This window comes from Hirundo rustica, chromosome 1, assembly GCF_015227805.2.
Source record: "Hirundo rustica isolate bHirRus1 chromosome 1, bHirRus1.pri.v3, whole genome shotgun sequence".
Taxonomy (NCBI): Eukaryota; Metazoa; Chordata; class Aves; order Passeriformes; family Hirundinidae; genus Hirundo; species Hirundo rustica.
The window spans coordinates 104,537,714-104,546,555 of NC_053450.1; the positions used below are offsets into that span (position 1 = coordinate 104,537,714).

Genomic DNA, 8,842 nt, shown 5'->3' on the forward strand with positions numbered 1-8,842 from the left:
ATTGAGTAAGAAAGTTTGTTTTCACAGTGAAACTAATATAAAACTAGCCTAGCTCCATTCATATTCAGGCACAATTCCCTCTTTAAATAAACCCACCCCAGAAGCAAGCCTATATCTTAAACTGTAAGTATTTCAGGTTGGCACTGTGGTATTTGTACAGAGCCAGAATAATATAACTGCTGTTTCAAACACTTCTGTGGTAGGGATGAATCCTATGAGTAAAAATAGTGAAATAGAAAGAAGAATAAACTGCATATGGATGAGAGGGAAAGAAGAAAAAGTAATGAGCATACAAGTCAGGCAACTAACAAGAAGGTTGAGGGCTCTTCAGGGATAGGAATGGTAAATGGCATCTTACTGTTTGTCTATAATATCTTAGTGTAATACAAAGACAAGTGCAAGATCTCTTAAGAGACCTGAGGGTGTTACAGTAATGCAAATAAAAACAGCTTCTAGTTCAAGGCTCTAACCATTAATGATGATGTGGGTTTTTTTGTAAATAAGCCTCTAACAATAGGTGTTATATTAAAATAGCTGTCCCACTAAATTACAATTAAAAAAAAAAAACAAAAAAAAAAAACAACCAAAAAACCACTTTATCATCAGAAGTAAACATTTTCAGATGCTTATAGTGGAATTGGATTTTAAAACACAGGATAAAGAAATATGAAAGAAAAAAAATCCAGGTTGATTCTTCTTGAAAGGCAGCCTACTGCATTATAAAATATCTGAGCCGTGACTAAAATAAGACACAATAAATGTTTGGTGACAAGGCATTTTACATAATAGAACAGTTAGTTACCACCAGGAACTATTTTGCAAAGGCTTCTTCTTCACCAGTCCTGAGTAGCCAACCTGTTTTATCAATTCAACAATGCTGAATGCTTCAGGCTCTTTTACAGGGCTACCAGCATGTTCTTGAGGTCACTGTCCAAGGCAAAACCAGCAATTTCAGAGAAACAGACTCCAAGGACAATGACCATTTTCTTGTTGAGATGATGAAGGATGAATTAAAACATCTTCTCAAATGCTGTACTTCAAAGAAAGTTGATCTACTGAGAAATAATTGTGAAAATTGCAGTTGGAGGAGAATATGTGGTGCTATGAAAAAGGCTAAGATACAGGAGTTGGAAATGAATGCAGAGTTCTGGCTTCCTGGGGACCTCCCACTACTGCTTTGTTTTATTTCCATTCAGGCATCTGTTAAATGGGTATAATTTTTCTTATATACTTCAAAGTAATGTTTAATTACTTGCTTAAGAAGTGACCACAGATTGTAAGGTACATTGCGCTAGAAAAGCACATTCTGTAACTGAAAACTTAGTTTATGGGTCTCCTGAGTTATCTTCTATCCAGGACTTGCATTTCATTTACAAAAAGCTATATTTTTATGAGCAGTACCTGGAAGATGGAAAACATTTGGGTGTTTCAAGAAAATTAAGATTTCTGCTCTATTTAGCTACATGGGAGTTGTAGCTTACCATGAATATTCCATCCATGAAGAATTGCACTGAATCACCAAGAGGTGACACTTCACAGGCGATCCAGTTTGGACTGTAAGTTTGTTTCAAAGGAAAGGCAGACCTTGGGGAGCATCCACTTAAATTTCCAGACAAAATGTTTGGGGTAGTGGAACCTTGCTTATATTCCTTCAAGGTAAAAAAGCAAGATTTTATGCACAGACCACACATATAAGCAAACCAGTGCACATGCTACATGTCATATATACATAAATATGGGCAATTGTGACAAAAACCATAAAATTCAGACAGTTACTTACATTAGATATTGCAATGATTAATACATCATGTAAGGAATAACTGTGTCAGCATATTTCTGCTGCTGAACTTCAGACTGGCTGCCTTGTACCTTAGAGTGGTGTGATTGAATTAGCTACTTCTGCAAGCTCCAGCAGGAGTCACCCTTCTAAAGATACAATCCTTATCTTAGGAAGTAAGAGATTACATTATCAGCTGCATAAGAGAAGTCTAATTAGTCCAACTGGGGAAATAATTAGCACCTTTTTTCTTCTCTGGCACACCAGAGGAACACATTAATGATTAAAATTTTACTAAAGTCAAGTTCTACTTGGTGTTCAGAAGTAGCTGAGCTGTGGCAGACCTTTCTCCATCTACCTTGACTGAGTGTGGTGTAAACAAACAGGAATGGACTTACCCTGTTTTTAGCTTCATTCAGGTTCTCTTTTCCCACTGCCCCTGCTGGGACATGCAGCTGAGCAGCTTACGTTTCCTAAATCCTGCTTTCTGACAATATCAACACTTCAGTCTTAAACTTCATGTGCCCCAAAAGTGACATGATGTTCAGACTTCTCAAACACTCAGGAATCCTACTGATTTTAAACAAACTGAGGGGGAAAAAAAAATCAAATAAAAGTCAATTTACTTGTTTAGTGCTAGGTTAATGGTTTAAATATGTTACTGTGGACCACCAGATTGGGCTGTTTGGCCTAAATAGCCTAAGACATGCTAAGATGAGTAATTAAACTGCCAAGGAAGCAGCTAAACTACAGCAAACACTAGGAAAAAACTCCAACCATATGCTCAAGGTGTTTTGCTGGAGAAAGAGAGAGGCTCTGTTGTGCAGGCTGGAGCTGTGATCAGACATAGTACACCTGAAGTGTTTCACCATACCAAAGCTTAATCAAGAGATCCCAATACAGCCTGAGCCCATTAACTCCAGACAAGCATGAAGTGTGAAGCTACTGCTGCAAAAAGAGGTGATTACTGTTTTGAAATGCATAAGCAGTAGCATTACCCAGTGAGGAATCAAGGGAGCAATAGAAGCACTATTTTACATCAATTCTGCGAGGGCAGGCCTGCATTTGTACACACCACTCTGGTGCTGCCATTATGTTTGTTTCTGTTATGCCAAGATTTATTTTGTAAGTCAAGTTGGTGCAGGTGGAAAAGCACTGGCTTTGACCCAAAATATGAAATAAATCAGAAAGAAACCAATGAGGGCAACTAAAGCGATACAAGACAGAAGAAATATGTTCAGTGCAAACTGCTAGGAGAACCAAGTGTGCATTGTGTAGAGACAACAGTTTGATAGCATGCATGTACCTGGAAAAGATTAACTGTGAGTGCAGTTTATTCACAGTCGTGAACATGGACATGAGAAAAGAAAAAAACTTTAACTAATTTCTCAATATCAGAGAGAGTAAATCCCTGTTTTCTATGGATTCATGGATAACTGTTTATGTGGACTCACTGTTAGTACAAAACCACACAATTATCTAATTTCTCCTCCTCAGTCTCCTCTCACCACAAAGTTTGAAGGGACTTCATGTTTATAAGGGGTCTACCCATCCAAAAGAGTGCACCTGAAATTAGCAAATGTTTAAAAGACTCTAGGGGGTAAAGTGGAAAATGACAGAGAACCAGCTTACTAAGCACAAGATTAACAATAAAAGTATATGTACAAATAGTAGGGTTTTTTCCGTGATAAGCCAGTCCTCTATTAACTAGCTAAATTATGTCAGGAGGGAAAATGGATAATGGAGTCTAGCATCTTCTTAATGTCATACTTACATGAGGAATACCTAAGAACAGAAGTTAAATGGTCCTGTCAACTCTCTTTACTTCTAGCTCTAGATCTCTGACAATTGACAAGACACTTTTTGAGGAGGGTAAATATTGGTGGCATAAAGCACAGGGTCTTAATGTGGCCATGTGTCAAAAGCCACCAAGCAAGACTCAAGAAAGTCAAAGGACAACAGTTCTTTTTCTCTTTGACAAAACAGTTTTCTAACATCAGTCACTTTATAGAAGTACATTGAAGGAATACATCTGTTGTCAGTGACATTTTCCATAGAAAATAGTAATAAATAGATAGCTTCAACTTCAATAGGGAAGCCCTTTGTTTGGACAGTTTAACATTAATAGATGAGGTCCAGAATAACAGGTCCACCCATTTTCAAATTCAAGAAATTTATCATTGCTGCGGTTTAAGCAACACCTTAAAATGCAGTGGCTTTATAACAAAACTGAAATGTGTACCAGTTTCCATGTAGATAAATAACTGCATTCAGGAAGTTACTCCTGATATTTGTATATTTATTGCTTGGCCACATGTACAGGCAACACCAAGTTGATTTGCTGGAGGGCAGGAAGGCTCTACAGAGGGATTTGGACAGGCTGGATCAATGGGCTGAAGCCAATGGTATGAGGCTCAATAAGGTGAATTACCAGGTCCTGCACTTGGGTCACAACAACCCCAGGCAGCACAAGCTGGGTTGTTGAGAAGCTGCCCAGCAGGAAGGGACCTGGGGCTGTTGGTTGACAGTGTCTCAACACAAGCCATTGTGTGCCTAGGTGGTCAAGAAGGCCAGTGGCATCCTGGCCTCCATCACCAATAGTTTGGCCATCAGGGCCAGGGAAGTGATCATTCTCCTGTACTTGGCACTGGTGAGGCCACACATTGAGTATCTCAGGTTCTGGGCCTCTCACTACAGGAAAGACATTGAGGTGCTGGAGTGCATTCAGAGAAAGGCAAGAGTGCTGGAACATAAATCCTTAGACAAGAGGCTGAAGGAGCTGGGGGTGTTTAGCCTGGACAGAAGGGGGCTCGGGGGGGGGCGGGTTTTATCTCTCTCTACAACTGCCTGAAAGGAGGTTGTAGGAAGCTGGAGCTTGATCTCTTCTCACACACAACCAGGAGCAGAACAAGGGAAGATGTCCTCAGGTTGCACCAAGGGAGGTTCAGGTTGGATATTTTGAAAAAATTTTCAGTGAAAGAGTCATTAAGCCTCAGAAGTGATGAAGTCACCATGCCTGGAAATGTTCAAAAATGAGTAGACGTGGCACTTGGTGATATGGCTTAGTGGGCATAGTGGTATTTAGTCAAAGGTTGGATTCAATAATCTTCAAAGTTTTTTCCAACCTTAATTATTCTATGATTCTCTTCCATGTATTGTCTGATGAGTTATGGCTCGTATTAGTTTCCCGGGGTGTTATTCCTGTCTCAGTCCATGTTAGCCAGACTGCAAGTCAGCCTGGGGAATCTTCTCATTTTCTTGTTCTTTATGCTGTGTATGTTTCTTTAGTGTAGAAGAGTTTATGGGTTTCCACTTTGTGCCAGGCTCCATGTATAAGCAAAGAATAAAAAAGAAGTCAAGTCACATAAACATTAAGTAAGCAGAATGTGGTGTATTCTGGGTTAAATCGGCTGTAGGAGTGTTTCAGGAGGGGTGCTATTTTCTGATTGGTTTTCATCCCTTGTGAGTTTATTTTGAGTATTTCCTTTCCCTTGTAAAAAGAAATAGAAGTAGGCACTCACCTGGAACTTCACAGGCAGTCATTCATAAGGTAGACCCTGAACGAAAGCAATGTTGATGAACTGCAAGCTGGCCAGCTCTTTAAATGCAGACAGATGAATATCAGATGTTGTTATACCTGCCAAATGAATGTAAAATTTGACCCACTCTTTTTTTTTTTTTTTTTTTTTTTTTTTTTTTTTTTTTTTTTTTTTTGGTCAGTTTCTGGCACATTGTCTGGCTTTAAAAATGTGTTCTCTCAGATTAACATGGTAGGGGTGCTGGATCTAAGAAAATCATTAGAGAGCTGGTGGTCACGTACTGTTCACTGGCACGTACTGATTTAACAGCACTGTGCTAACTATAAATGCAGTCCTTCAAATCATTCTTTGTTATGCTTCCTGGATCAAGTCTTTTAAATTCTACTGCTAGTCTCCCTGGTGCAAAACTAGTCCTTCACAAATGTGATGACATATTTAAAAAGTTTGGAAGCACAGTCTGGCTCCTGCCTAGATTTTGCAGGCTCAGAGGATTTAAACCTGACATTCCAAATACTTGTTATATATCTTTGTTGTATGTATCTGTATATATTACTTTAGTTTATAGGAAAAATATAGCAATGCTTTTTTTTTTTGTTGGGAGGAAGGAGGGTTACTGGACAAAGAGGATGGATTTTTTGTTTTGTTTTGTTTTGTTTAATAAATACAAGCATATCCTGAAAGAAATTTTAGTATCTGACCACTGTTTTCAAACATTGTGAACATTTGCCAGAACCAACATGGCATCATAACAAAAATGCTGTAGTTTCTCTGTGATCAAGCTCAAGGGTTTGCAAGCCTTTACAAGGCAGAACTACTGCCCTAAATCATTTATTGTGGGCCCCTATGCACTTCTTTTATCATGCTTTTCATTAAAAGTGCAACAAAGCCAATGCAAATGATAGACTACTATTTAATAACCACTGGCTTTATTGCTTGTGATGAAAGAATTTCAGTTGGTTGCATTCATCTCACATTTGGGAATAAGGAGAAAGGGAAAAAACAGAGCTTCATAACTAGCATAAATGATGAACAAAACTTTTTTGTTTGAATACAAAATATACAAAACATTTACCTTAACTGGATGCTAAAAAGCAATTAGGGATTTTTTGATAAACTGAGAGGAATTTTAAAGTGAAAAGCCCCTGAGAAAGAAATTGCAAAATCATAAAGAAGCCTTGATTTAGCTAAGTGTAGTTGTGGCCTTGTTTTATCTGGCCAAAAAAACTGCTTTCTTAAAATCAGAGAAAGTCTTGGGAGACTACAGGAATATCAGAAGGAAGAACATATGGCCAAGAGTATGAATTAGATAAAACTACAAACCTGATGGCTTTATCCAAAAGAATAATAAACAATTCAAATCCAGAGCCCTGCAAGGGCACCTTTATTTTTTCAAATCAGTCTTCAGTTATTGTCTTCTTTTGACAATAGCAGTATTGCAGTAGCTGTGATATGCTAATGTATAATGAAGTCAAGTTTGGAAGGAAAAGGTTACAAATAATGGGAAGGCAAAGTTTCAGACACAAATATTCTTTCTCCGAATCTGAAACAGAAGCAGCAAACTTCAAAGTCAAATTCAAACTAAAAAAACAGCTCCTTTGAATTTTACTCAGATTATATCTTTCAGATTAGGAGACTGCCTATAGAGCAGAGAGAGACAGGCATAAGATTGTCTCTGCAGGACAGAAACAAGGAGATTTTTTTGTTGTTGTTGAATACAAGCAAGGCCTCAGAAATAAGGAAAGTTATAAAATGCCATAAAACTAGTATCACTAATGAATAGATGTTTTTAATGCCTAAAAGAGTAGGGAGTTTTTGATTTGTGTATGTCATTGGGAGATATTTTGCATGGTGTATTTTTGAACATTTATTTTAGTGAATGATAAAAAGATGTGCAATAAAAGAGATATATTCTGAATATGATGACAGTTCATTTCTGCAAGAGAAAATCCCTTATCTTCATCTCTGTAATATTGTTTCTACCCCTTATAGTGCAAAGAAAGGACATACTTCAGATAGCAGAACAATTGTGTTTCCAGTAAAAATATGTAGATTACAGACAGAATACATACATGCATTACCAAATTTAAGAAGTAACTCCAGCTATAGCTGTTGAGGTAGCTATTCATTGCCAAACACCTAAAGAACAAGGAGTGAAGAAGAATGCTTGGCACTCAGTTTCAGACCCTACATGCAGATTAGTAGCCAGTGCCACCTCTTCTTATACAAGTAAGAAGTTAATTTCACCCAAGCCAAATATTTTCAAGGGAGATTCTAATGGGCTTTATTATAAATAGTCCAAATAAATAAAGATTAGAGTCTACTAAACCATTTTTTAAAGAACTTTACAGAAAAACATTAAGCAGACTCAGTTAATTATTTAACCTTCTCCATCCTCCTGAAATATCTCTCAGTGGCCACAAATTAAAAGAAGAGAAAAAGAGTTAGTTAAATTTATTAAGTGTATAACCTCTTTCTTATTATGATGAATGCAAACTATATTTAATTGACAGTCACCTGAGGACAATATATGTAAGACAGGTGTCATGGAAGCGTAGCAAAAGATTAAACATAAACTCAAGGCATTTCATTTAGCATCCAAAGAAAGATGATTGAACACCTTGAAAATTGCCACTGAGAGCTATAGATTTATCTGAGAGATTGGGAACTTTTTGATCAAATGAAGATTCAAAGCCTTCCCAACTCGGCTGTATTTATGGAATTACTACACGAAAGGATTTACTGGTTTGGAGGCGGAGATCAATAACAGTTTGTGAAAAGCCCAAGTTAGAAACATCTTGAACTAAGACAAGCGTTCAATATAGAGTTCATTGCTATAGACTTTAAATTGTGCAGTGTAAAAAGAGGGACTGATGTTTGACCTTCACCAGTTCCTCTGTGACGAGGGGAAAAAAAGGTATATTTACAGGAAAAAAAGGATGAAAAAAGGCCCTAAAACTGAAGTGGGAGATTAGGTGCACCAGTTAAAGGAGATTGATGGGCATTTCCAAGCAGGCCTTGGCAAGGCAACACAAGGCCTGATGCTCATTTATAAATAATTTGTTACTGTTTGACTGCATTAACCTGTCTCCAGAGTCCAGGATTCTTTGTCAGACAACATGCAACAAAAACATGTTTTAGGTACTAGCTAAATTACTAATCTACCTATAGGTGCAAATTTTGAATGAAAGTATGGATTTAGGCCTTCTTTTGGTAAATGAAAAGGCTGCTAAGGGTTTTTGACCTTTGTCTGTTCTTATGGGATAAGGTTTCAGCATCCCTTATGGGAGTTTCATGCAGTAATTTCTGTGAGGCAAGAATTTCAGCCAGTCTCTGGTGAAAGTGATGCAAGCTTAACTAGGTATCACCAACTGCTACCACAGACTTAAGAGTTGTTTTTCAGTAAAGAGCTTAAATGTCCAAAAGCAAACTAAAAATTTCAAAGAAAACCTGTAGAAAGTGACAATTCAACATCATGTGAATTAGAGCAGTTGGGCTAGGATCTTGTTACATGTGTGAGATTTAAGGA

The 8,842-nt window shown here is 37.6% G+C and overlaps 1 long non-coding RNA gene across 1 annotated transcript; it reads right to left on the reverse strand.

Moving 5' to 3' along the window:
• Window positions 1-934: 934 nt before the first annotated feature.
• Window positions 935-1,868, reverse strand: LOC120763260 (uncharacterized). Its single transcript, XR_005704061.2, has 3 exons — window positions 1,781-1,868; window positions 1,482-1,649; window positions 935-1,055 (listed from the first exon to the last, which is right to left on the reverse strand). It is a non-coding gene; the product is annotated as an uncharacterized LOC120763260 (long non-coding RNA).
• Between the last annotated feature and the right edge of the window lie 6,974 nt (window positions 1,869-8,842).